Consider the following 20,258-nt stretch of genomic DNA (forward strand, 5'->3'; position numbering starts at 1 on the left):
AGAAAGAGTGTAACCTATATAGCAAATTGTGAATATAGTGCCGATACAATCGTATATAGTTGTTGAGTATTAACAAAGTTATGTATTGATTATTTATACTAACAGTAATAGTATCTTTAATACCTGGTTAAAACCAAAAGATCTTCAAAATGCCTCATGAGTCCATTATAAATATACCCAATTTTGTCCTATAATCTTCAGTACTTTCTGAGAAATGAGCAGGATCCTTTTACATGATATTTACGTTTCTTGTTTTAAGTTTTTGTGAACGTATAGAGAGACGGACGGATGAACAGAGGAAAAGATTGACCGATAGACATTCATAAATCGATTTCTGAGTGTGTTTGTCAAGCTTCATGCTAATATCGTATGTTCTTTGTAAGTAAATGCAATATCTCAGTTTATTCAGCCCGACGGATGAGCAGGGGAAGGAACCATACAGAAAAATGGCAACTGTTTCGCTTGCTCAACAAACGTGTTCGCCACTAAAGTGCGCCATATTGAATAAATTGAAGCCGATTGTTATACAAAATAATAATATTATTAGTAACAATAGTTTGTATTTGCGCATTTCAATAGTCTTAATAAACTTAATGTCTGCAAAAAATGAAACACTCCATGCTCGGGTTAAAATGTTACATTATTATTGTTAATTAAAGGAGATATTTATTTTACAACACTTTATTACAACTCAATTACTGATGCAAACATTGTTGACAGTCGAGTAGGGTCGGTAAAAATATACGACGGTATCAAAATAACCTTTTTTATTCATGCGAAATGTGTAATATTTTTACTAACTACGACACGACCTTTCACCTCTGTTTGCGTATATATAAATATAAATATAAATATATATATATATATATATATATATATATATATATATATATATATATATATATATATATATATATATATATATATATATATGCGAGCCTTGGTAACAAAACGACCTGTTTTCGAGAACACATTGGCTTCAATGGCACGGATGTCGATGGCACGGACAATTGTTTCATGAGCCACATGCGCAACTGTTGGGAAACTTTGTTTATGTTCACACCACAAGGTCAACAGGTCGCCATCGGTTTGACAATTCACGCGCATGTTTGTTGAAGTACCGTTCGGCGCAACAATTAAGCAATTGCACAAAAACTTAATTTAATGATTTTATTTTTTAATAACTTTTTAATTGATGTTAATTAATAAATTGCTGTCTTAAATAAAAACTTGCCTCAGGCGGTAGTCTTGGCATCGTTGGTGACGTAAATTACTACTAATAATATTACTTTCATCTAAAACAAATACGAAGTCAACTCGACACATTTTTAACTAAGAATGTCCTTACTTTGCGGTCTCGTTAAGTAATGCACTCCGGCAAAACGACGCAAACAAAGACGTTATTTTCAGTTTAGTTATGTGTTTTGTGTATGATGGCATTTATAATTTATGCATGTAACACGTATGCTAAAAACTAATTTGTTGATTTTATGAACGTGTCTATTTAAGTCATAAGTCCACGGTCATAATTAATTTAAGACAACATTAACACGAAAACGTTCATACACGAAGAATTAATAGCTTCATTTTAAAATGCATACACGTATCACGTTAAAATCTGTGTCACTTTTGAAAGCTATTAACAACACTACGAGACTTTTTTACGCAAATCTTTTCAAGTTTGAATATCTTATTTATGAATAAAGATTTTTATAAAAAATTGCTCATGTGATGATTTGACTACATTCGTGCAGGCACTCGATAAAATAATTCCTCCGTGACGATTGGAAGCTTTAGCACGTGGGGTAGTTATGGTTCCATCTTTTTGCAGCTGGTGAAACATAGTATTATTGTAATTTTATCGCAGAGTCATCATTATATGTGGATTTATACACAACGAAAACATTAACATAAAACAAAAACAATATGGCTCGCATGAATATCTAGGAGCGCCAACCCGGTATTTGCATACTGCAGCTACATACCCCACGTGCTTTAGCCTCCGATCTTCACGGATGAATGAATGTATCGTGACCTTGAACAAAATGTAGTCAAATGATCTTATGTACAATTTTAAATCAAAATCTTAAAAAGAACAAAGTCCCTAGCGGAGAAAACTTAAGTCCCGCATGCGACGTAAATGGGTAACAATATTATTATTTAAAAAATAAATTTCATATGGGATATATAAATACAATTATTATTATCGTAGTAAATAACATTCTTTCAAAAGTATAACCAATAATTTTTTACACACCTGCACAATCTATTTCCGTGTGTTTCTATTTAGTACAAATGATGACATTATTGATTAACTAGTAAATGCCCACCAGATGAAGTTTAAGATATACAAACTTGCCTTTTTGTTCAGCTGGAAAGAGACATTGCAGACAGAAATCCCAAGACCTGTTTCCTGCTCTCCACTGCTGCTCGCTCAGTCGTTCCTTTGCCTTTGTTATAACCACTTCAGTCTCCTTGTGGGGCATATCATCGCCGCACAGATACATCTTTAAAGATTTCGTTTTCAAGTCAATGGCAAATGTATCCTCCATTATCGTGCGGGTAGAGAATAAACCGAGAGTTCCGTAATGAATGACGGTAATCTTTCTGTTATCTGTATCAAACTCGGACAGTATGCCTTGATGACTAATACTATATTATGTGAATTCTACAACGGAGCCTTTATGTAGATCACACCAGCTGTACACATGATACATAATGTAGTGTTCCATATGGGGTTAGTCGTATCCATGGTACATGTTTTCCCGCTTTAGCCCATTTAACAAACTGGGGTGATTTGTTGTATGTTATATGATGGTATTTCTCGTCTATTCTTCTACGGGCTCTTTCCACAACTTCTCCCGGCTCAAATGGTGTGTTGTCAAATGACATGACGTGAACTGTTTCTGTTTTTAGATTAAACAATAGTTCTTCCACCATGATTGTCCGTGTTGCTAACAATGACTTAGTTCCATAATGGATCACATGAAAGTGTCCTTCGTCCTCATTTTTCTTAACAATTTGTGAAACAATTCCTTCGTGAGCGAACGAATAATAAGTGAAGACAATGACATCACCTACACGTATCTGGTCAATTAAAGAAATATATCACATGGATCATTAAAAATGTTAAGATATTTAAACAAGTATTTATCGTTCTTTAGTAGTAATGTTACGAAGCGTTTATTTCCGATTATCATGAAATGATATTTTTAAATTTAGCATATCGAAAACAAACCTTGTTGTAATATTGTTAAACGCCTTTTGTATTCACCAATGAAATACTTTACTGATTCACCGTACTTAGCTTTATCAAATATAGAACATTTGATTAGTGAGAATTTAATTTAACTTGCATTTAACTTCCTGGGCCTACTCACAACTGAGAACACTTTAATCTTAACCACCTGCAAATAATTTAGTGATATGCTTCTGTGCCTCAACCAAATAAGACATCCGATGCGTTTGAAAGATATTTTATCTTTAAAATACGGAATACAATATGAAAAAAATATTTCCTATGCGAAATACTACAATAATGAAATTAACAGCTGTAGAATAAAAATATAAATGTCTCAACAAAAACTCCCATACCGCTTATACTTCCTTTAATTTTCTAAAGGAAATTCATTATTTATTTCATGTTAAGTAATTGCATGGCAGCAAAACTACAATTACTCCAAATCAAATGTATGTTGACAAATGATAGGCCAATAATAGAGAAAATCTAAGCATGTGTTTCGCATGATTGCATGTAATGAGGCGTTCGGATTCTTGATAGATGTTTGAGCACATAACTCGACTTATTGTGCAGGAAACGCGCGAAATGTTTTGCCACGTTTTGCTTCGTTGTAATCATATATATTTGAAGGATGAATTTAAAGATCGAGGATATATTTCATAATCATACTTCTGGTTTTAAAATCTATGCGCCTTCAATGATCATGATTGTTGAGTAAAATTGGCATGATATCTTTAATAAAAATTATGCAATATGAGAATTCAATAACACAAAGTTAACTCGCCCAATTTATGTGAAAAAAATCCACGCACGAGTTATAATACAGGCCGAACTTCCGCCGCCCCCATCCACTTCCGGGATTTTTTTGACGTTTTTACATGTTCACTTAGTATGGTTTAGTTGTTTCTAATATTGTCAGTTACAAAACTTTTAACTTGTATACCTTCTCCATGAATCCACCGTGTAAGTGTTTGTGATAAAAACTGTATTTTGTCTCTTAATCGTGACTGAACTTTGTCCTACTGTGAACATTCATATACTCTTGTATAGTTTTGATAATAAGAGACCGTGAATAATGTTTACGACAGTTAGTGTCCCTTTTTTCTGATGATAATAAAAGGCCAACAAGACGTTAAGCCTGCTGTCTAGTAGTGCCATTGCTACAACAATCTATTCGTAATAAATGGAACTCATATTTTATATTTTTCTGATAGAAACATGTTAACCATATATTTTGCAAGTTTGCTTCACAGTAGGTGTGGTTTATTTTCGCAATGTAATTTTTAATATGGGTGTCTTATAACGATATAATATAACCTTCGTTGCCTATTGTTGCTTAATGCGACTTAAATAAACATTTTAGCGGCTATCAAATAACGTTGCATAGCAAATACCAAACCTCTGAGCCGTGCAATTTCAGAGGAAATTATTCTTCTATTTACATTCAATCTTTCAAGTCTGACATTGACCTTTGAAATCTACTTTCGTGATGGTGTATGTTTTACATACCGTCTGATAAAAATAGACATTTGTGTCAACTTATTTTGAAATCCTGCAATTCTTATAAAATATATTTCGTATATATTTTACCTTGAACTATAAATTTGACAATAAAATTCCGCAAATGAGCATTCTATATGCCTCTATACAAAACTATTGTTGCTTTAAAATGCTACTTTCCTACCATTAACATTAAAGTTTGACACTAACCTCAAGTATAACTGTAAGAATATATAATAAAATGATTTTGAAGGTCAATGTCATATTTTTGTTAAATGTTAAATTTTCTAACGAGAAATGCGCCGTTCGATTTTAATGTCAATAGGCGTAGACTGAATCATTTACATGTATTTGCAGCGTGTGCGTTATTTATGCAGACGGAAAGGAATTCTTCATCAATATCTCGTGTTTTAGTGTAAACTGCACTCTACTTAAAACCTGTCGACGTTGCATAACATCTTTTCATCATTGAGCATCTTATTTCTGAAGTAAAAACTCCAAACAGACATGTTAAATAGTAACCAATAATCGAATAATCGATTAAATTTTATTGCAATTCGGTATATTTAAGATTACATCTTTATTAGTTTTGTGCGTTTATACTGGTAAACATTCAACCTTAACTTCTCCTTAACTGAAATTAAAATAAATGAACAGGCGAATAGTCCTTTATTGTGATGATTGTGAGAGAAATAATTTTGCTTATCTTCTCCTTACTATTGACCCTTAAACCGAGGTGTAGATTGTGTCTAAATGACAAATAAACGCGGAAGTTATATGATAAGAAACTAGATAATGCGGTTGACGTGGTGTAATGGACATGGTGTCCGCCTAGCGACCGGTAGGTCACGGGTTCGTTTCCCACTGTGGGAGCGTTCTTTAGATCTCCCCCAAAGACACCAAGTACTTGTTCTAGGCCCAGGAAACGGACTAGAGAGCGTTTCATATAAGTAGTAATTACTTTAAATTCAATCGAGCTAAAAAATAAATAGGTTTATACTTAGATAATGTATTGTCATAACATAAGTGTAATCAATTGGGGCAGGTTTGGGTTTGTGAAATTTTAAGTTGATCTTTTGTGTTTTGAGTTGGTCAATGTGTTATACACTTTATATCTTAAATTCGTTTGCATTGTTGTATTTAACTTATTAAAAAAAAACTTTTTATGATTATTTTACTTCAGAAATACTTGGAGAGTGAACAGAAAAATTAACTAATATGTCGACGTTCTTCAGAATCGAATTACGTTGGACAATAGCATTGATATTGTGTACCCTTTTTGCATACATTCTGTGAATGATTTTTCTGCGCACGAACACTAAGCAACCAGCAACGACGCACACTTAACATGAAGACCCGCGGAAATTAACTCGAGAGGCAAAATGCCAATCGAAGCCGAATAAGTTAATATGTGAAATATGTGAATCTTCGCATGCAGATGCATATTGCATGCAGTGTAAACAATGTATGTGCTCGTCATGTCATTGATATCATGGCAAGTTTTTTGTCAGCAGATATCCCACGACAGTAACGCGGGAGACGTTTAACTTGTGCCATAAATATAACATCGACAACGACAAGTGTACGAGACATCTTGCTTTGTAATACCCGATACTGCGGCGGGTTGCTGCTGTCAATATATTGATTCAAATCATTCAAAGAACTGCACTTCTGGTACAATATGTATAGGGGCAGTAAACACAATGCATGACTTTTATTTTGTTAAACGAAAATTTAATGTTGTTGATAACAGTCAAACAGAACTTATTGTTGTTCAAAACCGTCAACAGAAGATGGATATGGCTCAGAAGCAAATCGACTCCTATTGTTCTTGGCTACAAACTGCGTGCATATCAGACATGCATTTGCACAAACTTTGAATAAGCACTGGGGACAACCGGATTTATCAATTAGACATTCAAACTAAAACGTTTAGTACTGTTTTATTACTGAGGGTGCCTGCTATGGATAAGCGTTATTCGATTGCGGTTTTGCGATCAGCGTATTATCTAAAACGGACTTTGATTTGTCTGAATGGCAAATACAGTTGTTAACGCGAGCTGGAGTTTTTAAGGGTTAGGTGGCAGACAAAATGGAGAAGAACATGTTGAAAAGTCCGAAATGCCTGCAATCAAATGCTAATGATGACATTTTGTATATCTCTGATGGCGGAACAAACTATCCAGTTTGTAAAATTAATTTGTCAATCGACTTTAATAAAAGAATACCGGACGTATCCATGATTTTTTTCTTAATAATATCTCTGGGATTTCATTTTTTTTTATACGACCGGTTTAAGGTCATGATCATAGTTTACTTCATGTGTGTTTTTTTCTGTGATGTGCTTTTGTCCGATGTCTATTTAATGGGAATTCAGCTACTTGCTGAAAACAAATGATGGTGATGATAAGAGTTTTCTTTTGCAGATGAACCTTGGGTTTCACTGTGTAGATATTCTTATAAGTGGTGATTTTATATCAAACTTTAAAAGCTAAGCTGCGGATCTCATTTTCTTGAAGTCAATGTTTTGAACCCCTTTGTTTGACTGACATTTGATTCTTTTTGACTGCCTAGTTAGAGTTTTCGTTAGTTTGGAACTTCCATGGAACGATGTTTTAGCAATACGATGCATATCACGCGAAACACATTTATTTTGAGTGAACCATTCTACTGCACTAACTAAATAAAGTGTGTATTGCATGATACAATGGAGCCTTTAATAGATCAAACCAACAGTTTGGCAACAGGCAATATGAAGACAAAATGGGAAATAAAATTAATGTTCAATGTGATATATTTTTATGATAAAAATGTCGATATAAATCTTAATGAGATCGAAACTATCAACTAGGCTTTTATGTGTTGAGACAATTCAACTCTACCCAAGATCGCATAAATGTGTACTAGCGCGTTGCTAGTTACAAACCCAATTGAATTATTGAAAGCAACTTTGTTATATACCACAATCAAATATCAAATACAAAATATCGAATCCATGTATTGTGTTGCTTCAGATACAAAGTAATTATTGCTTTAGTAAAAAGTAAAGTATTATGCTTAAAATTTCAATATAAAATATTTATCACCCCGGGCCAAGACAGGATCAAATTTGACCACAATTGCATATCACAACTAATCGCCTTGTTGTTTAAGAGAATATTGTTAAAGTTATAAAAGTCTATATAAACAAGTGATCTCAGGGGCATGGCCAGTTTTTACCACATTGGCGTGCATTGAACAAACTTTGTTAAGGACCTACTCGACATTTGATTACTGCGACATGTCCAGATTAACCCCAGGATAATCAAATATGATATCTACTTACAATTATCAGAATTGTGGGCCCTGTGGTTTCAGAGGCAAAGATTATGTTGGACAGAGCCAGTTTTTATCCCAGGGACATGAGTTGAATAGACTAGGTAGACGACCTCCAAACCATGTAAGATGCCCAAACATCTGAGCCTTGCAGTTACAGAGAAGAGTATTTTTAAGTTTCAAAAGAAACATTCATAGAAAAAACTTATGACTCACAGGGCCTTGTCAGTTTTGATTATAGGGGCAAGATCTGAACAAACTGTTTGACAATAACAATAGGAAGTTACATGTCAAAAACCTAACCTCAGAGAATTTTTTTTTAAGTTTTAACTATCTACATATAAATAAAACAAGAAGCCACCCAGAATGTGGCAACTTTTGACCCCAGGGACGTGATTTGAAAATAAACATCGTAAAGGACCACCGTATGATGTTATATTCCAAATACTTACTACCTTTTCCTTGGGGTTTCGGTGATTATTTTTATCAGATTTCACTACATACATCTTAGGTAAAAAGGTGACTCCTAGGGCGTGGTTAATTTGAATCCCATAGACATTATTTGAAAAAAAAAGGTAGAAATCTGGTACCACTAGACGATGTTACATTAGATATTTTATTCATTACCTTTGTTATTTCAGATGTGATGATTTGTGAAGCTTTAACTTATCAAATCTTGTGTTAGGTCTGGTTAAATAAATATGCAACAGGACGTTAGTGTTTGAGTAGCATCGAAAGAAGTCCAATCATGGTTCGTTCCCTTTCACTTTCGTTAGACTAAAGGTTCTTTCCAAGATATTATTTCGAACCTGTTTCATGTTATTTCGAAATGATAACTACATGTTGTATTTTGGCTATAAAGATGATCATATTTGAGCTACAACCACACGGTATAACATTTTTCACAAAGATTACAAGAGCTGGTTCTTTTGTGTGACACAACCTGGAATAGGAAAATATTTGTGTCATAAGTCTTTTCAATATCAATTACTGAATGTAGAAGCAAAGATTGGACAACAAGCAATGTTTTAAAATTAAATTCTCTTTTTAAATCTTTAAGCTCTTATTATAACTTGTTATGTTAGTTATATGTTGTTTAGTTTGACATTTTATCTTACAGTATAACCTTGTCGTTAAATAAATTTTCTTTGCTCAAAATACACATTTATTAGCGGTTATATTGTGCCACATAACTTACGTTATGTCAATATCCTCCGGTTGTTGGAGAAAAACAGAGCTTCAGAAATGATAACAATACAACGAACCTTTTTTTTAAATTACCATTCACGTATTACTTTGACCTTTAAGACACATATCGGGATTTTGCGCGTAAAACATCGTTTGTTATAGATAATCATGTTTACCAACTTTTTTTGAAAACATTCAACGCGTTGAGACGTTATCGCTGACCTTGATATTTCCAACCACATTAGAGCATATAATATGGATCTATACAAATACATATCGCTACATTTAAATATTTTTCTACCATTAAACTTTACATTAGACATGGAAATTAAATACAGATACAAATGTATAAGGATTGTGTGTGTACCAAAGACAGATATAGGTTAGCATTTTAGCCAGTGTAGTTTGAATTTTTTTAATGTGTTTAGACGGTAAAGCTTAGTCAAACCCTAAAGTAAAGGCTATATATTTCAACGTTGGCCTTGAAATATGACCTTAAACTTGAAATAATTCACCACCATTTTGCAGCTAATCTGCAAACAAAAGCCTAGGCAAGGTATTTTCATACAAATAAAATCCCGAAAATTCATGAGGACTAGATTATACATACATGTGTTATTTATATTCACTTTGTTGTAAAAACTCGACACACAGATATGTAACATACTATCCAATATCAAATAAAGTTTCAGTCTAATTTGGTATAGTTAATTTTCATTTTCATTGGAGTTGTGGTAAACATTCAAAACTATCATTAAATATTGTAAACATAAAATTACATTTCAATTTTCGTAATTAGCACGTATAATTTTTTTAATTGCTTTGTTTAGATTTAGAAATAAAGATTAGCCTATCGTTTTTAAGTAAAACACCCTTGTTCTACGAAAAATAATGTTCTTTTTATTACTCTAAGAATAACATCATCGTAAGTAACAATAATTAAGGCAAAAGGTATTTCTTTTCTTACAGCTATCATTGTCATGGGTCAGGAGAATAATACTGTTGTATACGTAATGGTGGTTTCTGTTTACATATATAATTCACTTCCTGATTGTATGAATCCTATACATTTTAAACCGAGATCTAGATCGTATTTGTGACAAAATAACGCGAAAGCTATAATATACTTAACCAGATTATGTATTTATTAAAGTGTCATCGATTGCAGCATGGTTTGGATCGCTGAAAAATAATCTTCCTTGGTGTTTAGTTGGGAAATTGACTATAGTTATTTTATATTTTTAATTCGTTTTCAACGCTGTGTCCAACTTGGTTTATTTCAAGTCAGAAACGTTTGGAGAGTGAAAAGAAAAAGTAATCGGATATGTTGACGTTCACCCGATTCGAATGGAATTTGATAATATCATTGATAGTTTGTACTCTTTCTGTATACATTCTGTATAAGCTTTTAATGAGTGCAAACTGCAATCAGCCAACACCGATTCGCACTAAAAATGTAGACCCGCGGCCATTTATGGTGGGTTCCCACTGCCGATCCGATTAACTCGATCATCCCGATCACCGAAATTTTCCGACCAAACCCGACCAAGCTCGACTAAAAAGGGTATACACGACTTCTTCTCGACCTCTTGTCGATAACACACGACCCCCACACGACTCATTCACGACGTCCACTCAACCATCTTTCCGATTTCCGCTCGATCATCTCGACCTATACGCGAGCCCTATACGATCTCAGCTCGACCAAGTGGACCTCAGCTTGATCGCCACCAGATCTTCACCCGACCAGATCGTGATGGTCGTACTACAGTCGTACAAAGCGATCTAAAATAACTCGGGTAGAGGTCGAGCGGATACAAAGCTCGTGTATGGTCGAATAGCAATCGGGAAGTGATCGTGTATGGTCGAGTAGCCGTCGGGTAGCAGTCTAGTAAATATGTACATCAAATCGAATAGAGGCCGAGTGGATCGTGTTGCGATCTAAAATAACTCGGGTAGAGGTCGAGCGGATCGGGTACAGATCGTGTAAAAGATGTCAATCCGATCGCCACACGATTGCTTTACGATCAACTCGATCCTCTACTCAACTAATACACGACCAATTCCCGAGCGCTTCTCGATCCATTTTCTACTCGACCGCTACTCGATATTTGTTGACATGTCAAAAAATATCGAGTAGGAAGTCCGACCAATGCCAACCTACCCGACCGCCCTCGACCACTCATGCCAAACGAACCAGACCAGTACCCGACCGCTTGGTCGGGCTTGATCGAGTTGATCTGATCGGCAGTGGGAACTCAGCTTTACTCTAGAAGCAAAATACCAAAAGATAGTACGTGAAATATGTGATACTTCGCACGCAGAGGCATATTGCATGCAGTGTAAACAATGTATGTGCTCGTCATGTCATTGGTATCACGGCACGTTTTTTGTCACTAGATATCACACGACAGTGACGCGGGAGACGTTTAACTCGTGCCATGAATGTAAAAACGAAAACGACAATTATACGAGACATCTTGCTTTGGAATATACAGATATTGCATCTGGTTCCTGCAGTCAATATTTCTATGCCGATCATTTAAAGAGCTTCACTACGAGTACAATATGCATTCAAAAGCCATTACTTTTAGTTTGTTCAACGAACACGTTCTGTAGTTGATAGCATGCACACATAAAATATTGTTATCCAAAAAGAATATCGATTACTCGAGCAAACTTTCAACTTACGTACCGTAGGAAACTTCACGAATAAAACCGAAACGTTGCGGATCCATTGTTTTCGAAATCTCGTTTTTTACAGTAATAAAAACACGTTCTAAGTTGATAGTTGAATAAAGCAAGCTGATTTGTGCGATATCGAGTGTCTAATAGCAAGAAATAAATACATAGACGCTTTACCTGTTTAAATTTGACTAAGTCTGATTTCAATAAAATGACGTTGTGTGAAAATGAACGACATTATAAGCAGTTAATGAACAAAAAGAAAAGGAATGCATTTAAACAAAAAAGATAGAAATTTAAAGTTTAAAATCTAAAAAGCCTAAGGACTTTTGAAAATACTATGTATAAAAAAAAATGGAAGTAAATTTCAATAAATACATTCAACAATTATTTTGAAAATTTGAGTAACACTTCTTCTTCTTGTTATTACGCAGAAGCTGTTCAACATTTATTTAAATGAAAACACACGTTTGTTTGCTTTAAACGTTAGTTTTCTTAAAAGTTTTGCTGTATATGTGACCAATGCTGGGAAAATCAGTCTTGTGTTTAAAAAATCACATTTTGACTTTTGGCAATTTTGGATACTTTAAACATTGTAGTTCACAAAAATGATATAGATTTTTTAGTTATCACATTCAAATCTTATTTTATGACCTTCCAAAGTGACCAACCCTACATTTTACCGTCACTAAAAGTTATCATTTAATACAAAAAAACAACGAAAACATTAAAAAAAACAAGCACATTGTTTTATTAAAACAATAATGTTTCCTTTATTCAAATACATAATAATAGTGCAATAAACTGACAACAGCATTATGGACATTTAAAATGTACCATTTGTGTTGCTATGGTAACCGATCTACATGTTAATAATCACCAGAGCACACAATCATATTTTCAATCAAGTGTTTGTTTAAAGGCAAACACAACATTAATTTTACTGTTTTGTAACTAGTTAAACAGTAACAATCAATATTTTTGCGTTCCATGAACAATTTCCTTTTTTATTCAGTTACATGTGTATTTAAGTATAATGTAACCTCAAACACAACAAAATGGAAAAAAACAGCATTGAAAAGTGTTGGTTAAAAGTACACATGGATACTAAATGTTTCAGTAAATGAAATAATCATTATTTATCATTATTTCTGATATAGAAAAATAGACAAAAAATAAACAATAACTTAAACATAAAAAATGATTGTTTTTGTTACTTTGGAAACAATGTAGCTAACAAACAAAAATATAGGAATTTCATTTTAAAACAAAAATAAATAAAATATTCACACTGATTTTTTTCCAGTTTTTCGGAAAGGCAGTCTGTGTCCATAAGGTGAAAACAATTGCATGGTAACATGGAAAAAATGATTTTTGTTTTGTAAATATGAGATATAAAAAACTTGAAAACAAGCTTATGCAATTAGAACAACAAACGTTTGTATTGAACATTTCAAAACCTGTATCAACTGACACATTTAGCACTCGTATACATGTTTTAGCTTTCCTAGGAATAGAGGATTTTGTGCACTGTTTGGGGGAAAATATAGCACCCAATACCTTAGCCAAATAAACACTGATACATGATGTATGTGATTGTTGTGGCATACTCAGAGAAGATCAGATGCGCATCTTAATGCATCTTCTTTTTTGGGGGGTACAGTCTGTATTTTGTCGCTCACCTGTAGCGCGTTTCGGACATGTCAAGTTTTTGGTTCTTCTGTGCGACAGAATTCACGAATGTTTTCAAATAAATACCACTGTCAGATGGCCCAGATCAAGCCCTTTCGCAAACATTTCTTATGGCAGGTTGTCACAGCTCACATTAACATTCACTTTCAAGACCTACCTGAGAGTGATTCTGACTACTGGTGAGTCCCTTAATTCCCTGCACTTCACAACATCGGGATGATCCGCTGACACATGGAATTGATGAAATTTGGTGACATTCTTTATGGGGTTTAACAATGTCGAAAGGTAATCCTTCTTGTCTTAGAAAACAACAGGATTGGAAGTGACCCCACAAGCTGGGGGATGTTGTGGCCCGTCCTTGACGATAACTCCACAGACGCAGCGACATCAGACAACATTTTTGCATTGAAGTTTCTGTATCAAGATTACCATTTAATTAAGAAACAATTGCAAAATATAGTTTTCCTATTATCAAATTTTTATTTTGTGATTGTTGCTGTAATAGAAAACTACAAAGTTTGAAGGATAATTTTGCATGGGATTTTGTTTGCCTTATCAAGAATTCCATACCAATAAAACAGCTGAAACTACTAAAATAAATATTTATTTTCCTGTTACAAGACATAAAGTACCTACACACTATTTTTAATTGATTTATGTTTTATAATTTTTATATTTTATTACATGGCAGAACTATACAACTGGATAGACCTATGGAAATGCAAACAAGGTTTATTAAGAAGGATCATGCAGGTCACATACACCATACTGTGATAAGGAATTTACCGGTACCTCCACTTTGACTTCCAGATGCCAAAGTGCCAATCTGGTGTAAACTTTTTATGTCTTATCAACATAAAGCTTAGTGTGATGATTCTGTGTAAACCTGAAATGTTAAAAAATATTTTTTTTAAAAGGTCAGGCTACAATTTAGAATATGTATTTTGTAGTAATTGACTGACTTAAAAATGGTTTGACTCATTTCAATATATTATTTTAAGAGATTTTTCCTTTTGGGATTGATACCAGAGTAATTTTTTTTACATTTTCACTACATATCAACACGCTATACCATTTTGCAATTGCATTACTGCAAAAAAAAATTTTCAACAACAGGTTTAGCTAAATTAATTTCTCAACATTAAAAAAGCTATCAGAAACACAATAACTAAGGGCTTGTTATTACCTACAAGAACTCTCCACAGAAGGTACCAAATGACTATGTTGTTTTTATTTTGGCCGCAACAGTTGTCACACTGAAAGTGAGCATGCTGTTCGCCAAGACTGTTTGTGTTGAGGTAGTGATGAACCTGGCTGACCACAGCATTTGCACCCTTACCATGTGACTGGCCTTCGTCTGCGAGGTAAAACACATGCTTTCCTGTGAAACAGAAGACTAATAAATATACTGTAATATGTTACTAGAGATACCCAAAATGTTCTTTTTTTCCAATTAATTTATAGGTGGTTTGAAACATTTAGATAATGCATGGTTATTGTCTTATCATAAAAGATTGATATTAGACGAGAATGATATCCTCCAGACCACACACGCACACAAACCCGCACACACACACACAACAATAAAAAGTAAATAATCAATGGGCAGTTGATTACATTAATTGACTGATTCAGTTTGTGGATAGCAATGATATTAAATTAATTCAAATACCAGATCCTTCACAGCTGATTCCATACACCTCACACTTCCTCGGGGTCTTGAAAAATAACTTCGCAACCTGTAGAATATCAAATTATTGGTTATTTATCTACATAACACTTTTTTTATAATAATAATTATTAATTAAATTTGCGCTTAAACATTTCTAAAAAGTCAACTTAAAATTTGTTTTTTTTCAGCTTCTGCCAAATCAAGTGCAGACTTTTCAATAAACACAGTATCTGATTATTTTTTTTTGGCAGCTTCTACATCAATATCAATATCAGACTCATCATGGTTTGACTCAAGGTCATTTTCATAACACATCAACCAAATCTTGAGTAGCGGGGTGATAAGTTTCAAAATATAGTTAATTTACATTCGATAAATCATTTAAATTTAAAAACGAAGTGTCCTGGTCTTGTGAAATTTTATATGGAATAGTGTTGGTGTTAATAAATTTAGACATGATATTTTAAAGTCAAATTTAAATCTACCACCATTTCATGTAAACAATTCAGTTGCTATCGTGACGTTACCCGTTTCCGATAGACACCCATTTCCGATAGGTTCCGAGGTTGCGCGTGTTTTTGTTTACTACATGACGTCACAGGTAAACAACTTGCAAGCAAGTGCGTTCGACATCGGCGATTTTTTGTAGCTCAACAATTTCGAGAAAATGTTGCGAATTGAGGTAACAAATTTACTTATTACAAGTGTTTTTTAACTGGTTTCTGCTAAGTACACTTTTTGTTACTTAGTAAACATGGTCTGAATACATCAATTAACTATGAACGCTCAATACGACAGCCATGTTTTGTTTCGTAAACTCCGCCCACTGTAATGTTATGGATAAAGTTCCTCAATGATTATTGTAAAATACTACACCCGGTGCAAAGTTCTTCAGTGACTTCCCCACTGAAGTTTCGAAGAAAGTGTCCAAACCCCGCCGAAATATCCACAAGCTTGTTGGTGGCAAAGCAATGACGGAAGACAAAACGTTCAATGCTGTGCGTCAATACATTGCCGAGTCCACCACCAGCCCATCGACCGCTGGCAAGGCAACAACTACAGGCAGTCCAGTAGCAGGACCATCACGTGCAATACAGACCAGTGATGATGACTCCATGTCCGTGGATGAAGATGTGACGGACGATGAGAAATGTTGCGTGTGCAAGAAGTACAACTCCACTTCAAAAGATGGAAGTCTCTTGCAATTTACACATGGGCGCAATGTGATGTATGCCAACACTGGACACACCTTAAATACTGCACACCAGTCAGAGTAGTCCGGAGGAACACCTCTTTCAAATGCCCATGTTGTTAAATAAGTGTTTGTTTGTTTTAAAGTTGCGATTTCAATGAATATTGTTTCTTAATTGAATTTGTTTATAGTGTTAGTGCATTTGCACCGCTGTTTCGTAAGTCAGTGCTTAAAATGACGTCACGATATGACTATTCATGGAACTATCGGAAACCGGTGTCGCACTTTCTGTTTTTACAGTTTTTGACGTCCGTTTGTTTTTATTGTTAACTTCCCTTATTTTGGCTCGTTTGTTCCCGTTTTTCGTTGTAAATTACACTTTGAACATTCATCTTGATGATGCAGTGACAGAAAAGACGACAATAAACACAGAAACAATTTTAAGGTGAGTTTTATTGTTAAATTATCGGAAACTGATAACGCTAGGATACAGTTTACTTCCGGGTCAAAATTGCGAGTCGCGAAAATTAATCACAAAGCCAAAATACACATATATCTTTCACTTACCTATTTTAAGCATGTGGAAATATCATATCAAAACCTTCTTCGCTTGAAGACATCCAACAGTAAACGATGTCACTTTGATTTACAGCGTTTAATAGCTATTGAAAATCAACACTACGAGACAGGTTGCGCTACCTGTGAACTGCTCAAACGAAACTGTGTCATAATTTGAAATAAATGAACGGATTACAAACCACCAAAATTGTGCCAGTGTTTAAAGGACATATTCATGTTATATTGTGGAAATTTTCAAAGCATGACATAAATTATGAGCCGAGAAATTGTATAAAAAAGACAAAATATCCAGCGCATTTTCGTACAAGATTTTTATCTCGCGATTTTCCGACATAAAAGTCAGCGTACACAAGACTGATTTTCGCTGACGACGTCACATATTATGATTAAAAAAGTATAGGTTATGAAATCTAAGAAAAAATATTCAGAATAAATATACATAAGTATAATAATGTTAAAGCTTGTGTAAAGTCGTGAACATTATGTTCTGAATACTTTACTTAAGTTGTCGGTGTAAGACAAGGAGAAAGAATGTTCCCCATTCTTTGTTCACTGTTTGTAGAAGATTTAAAGCTTTTTGTTACAAGAAAACACAGAGTCTTGCTTCAATATAAAAGAAATATCCTAAACCCATTTATGCCTAGCGTCTAGAAAAAAGGACTTGGCAAACAGGGTAGACCCAGATGAGACGCCGCATGATGCGGCCTCTTATCTGGGTCTGCGCTGTTTGCTTAAAGGAATTTCTGTAAGAAATATTCTACATATAGAAATAAATATACTAAACATCCCTAGTTTTGGAAATAACTTGATCAAATTTAGAAGGATGGGAGAGTCCACTCGGCATAGATGGGTTAATCTCATTGTTATTTGCAGATTACATGGTCATCGTATGCAAATCAGCAGAAGAAGTACAGAATCATTTATATAATCTTTACCTGCATTGTAATTCGTGAGGGCTCAATGTGAATACTTCAAAACCAAGATAAAAAGTAGACATATAATTGTCAAACTATAAAATTTGTCGATAATTTAAATTATCTAGGCAAAGTTATTATATTAACACTAGTAGTTTGACCATTTGGTTGGAAAAGCCCTTACGGCAATAAATATTATACAATGTAAATTCTAGCAGTACAATCTTAAACCGCAATCATTTTGTCAGTTGTGTGCTGATGTATTGGGTCTGTTTCTTGCTATACCTCTGAAATATGGGAATTTAATAAATCAAAAGAAATCAAATGCATTCACTAATTTTTTTTGCATAAGATTGTCAAACGTAAAAATTAACGCATGTAATTCTACCGTACATGGTGAGTTAGGCAGCGACCCCTTATATGTAAAAAGATATGTACGAATAGTCAAATATTGGTTTAAAATAAGTAATAATAAAAATATTATAATACAATCTGATTGTTATAATTATGTGCCAATTGGGTTGCAAACGTTAATTGTTAAACGAATACGGATTTTCTCTTTTTTGAAACTTCAAATACAGCTACTAGTAATGACATTGTATGTGAATTTTAATGCAGATTTATTGGCACCTTTAAGCAAGAATTGTTTGGTTATTTGACTAGAAGATCTATTCTATATATTAATATAATAGTATGTTTAAAAGTACTTTTGAATACGAACACTACTTGGATTTACTGTCTGAGAGTCTTCGTTTATACCTTGTAAAATTAGGAGCTTCTGCACTCCCAGTTAGAATTCAGGCAGGAAGATACTCACGCAACAATATTCCTTGTGAAAGACGTTATTGTCTTTGGTTTAATCAACGAGACATCGAGGGCAAATTCCAGTTCATTTGTGTTTGTCCATGCTACCGTTTACTACGAGACAAAAACATTAAACTTCTTTATAACAATAATCAAGCTGTTGTTGAGTTTCATAGCTTATTGGCATCAACACGTACACATTAGATGTATGTACATATGTTAAGGAATACTTAAGTATACGAATTTCTACTATAAATACCACCTACTTAAATTAATAGTTCCTGATTTTGCTTTGAAATAAGACTATGCAGCACTTTCCAGTTATTGAAATTATGTGATCATTAAGAATCCTTTGTTACATGCTGTTATTTTTGTCATGATTTTACCATATACTCTATAAATAATGAAAAGTAAAAGTTTATCCTTACTGCCTTTAAAAGTATTATTTTTCGTCTTATCAAAATCATTTTTCTTTTCTGCTCTTATTTTGTTTCAAAATTTTATTGAATAAAATACTTATATACATATTGTATTATTGATTGTGTTACCATATTTGTGTACTTATATGTACTATTATTTCATTTATTATTGTATGTATTACAGACGATGCTCATATGTATATAAGTCTTAAAAATATGTCTGTTTTTTTTCTATATGTTTACTCTGAGAAGTCTGACGGTTGATGTCGGGGTATGTTTATATGAAATGTGATCAAGGATGTGATAAAGCTTCAAAAGCCGAGCCGGCTTTCTTAGTTTGTAGAGCGTAGCTACACATTACAGGATCTCGGGTTCAATAAACCGATCCGCCAACATAACTTGTGCGGGGAGTGGTCATTCACTCCATTCTGCGGCGTTTCTCCCCTAAGTCTGATTCAACCAGGGCAGTTTTCAGCTACTAATATACATTGTATATATATATATATATGTTCAACCAGCTTGCCCGAAGAAAGTATGCGTTTGTTTACGGACCGCAGTGATATTACTGTATCATTCTCACCATGAACGCTCCATTATCGATAAATATTTCCAATGTATTTACAAATACTGTTTTACAGACATGTTGATTAGTTTAAATCAAAGCTCGAGTTGTTTTAAATTCATTTTAAAATAATTATTCTGAAATGTATTCTTCAAAGCAACGCCTAAAGATATATACTGATGATAAACAATCTGCTAAATAGCTTTCCTTTTGTTATTATACGATAGAGTTTTATAGTGTGAATAACTCTTGAAGTAATAATTATGTAATCATTAGGATTAATCAAACATACGACCTAACTCTTCACTTGGTGCCATTAGTTATTCATAATTACCCATTTGTATGTATTTCCATATACTTGTCAATTTTGTAAATAAGTAATTTGAGTAAGTGTGTGTACTTTAATAAAGATTTAATTGCGTTTGAACTGTAATGTTCTTGTAAAAATGTTATGTTTATGTTGTAAAGATTAAGCTTTCTAGCAAATGCGAAATA

At 33.7% G+C, this 20,258-nt stretch overlaps 1 protein-coding gene across 1 annotated transcript in view; it reads right to left on the minus strand.

Annotated features, from left to right (window-relative positions):
* Window positions 1-20,258, minus strand: part of LOC127867835 (spastin-like) — a 71,304-nt gene that overhangs the window by 13,453 nt on the left and 37,593 nt on the right. The window lies entirely within an intron of this gene.

Source organism: Dreissena polymorpha, chromosome 2, assembly GCF_020536995.1.
Source record: "Dreissena polymorpha isolate Duluth1 chromosome 2, UMN_Dpol_1.0, whole genome shotgun sequence".
NCBI classification, from domain to species: Eukaryota; Metazoa; Mollusca; class Bivalvia; order Myida; family Dreissenidae; genus Dreissena; species Dreissena polymorpha.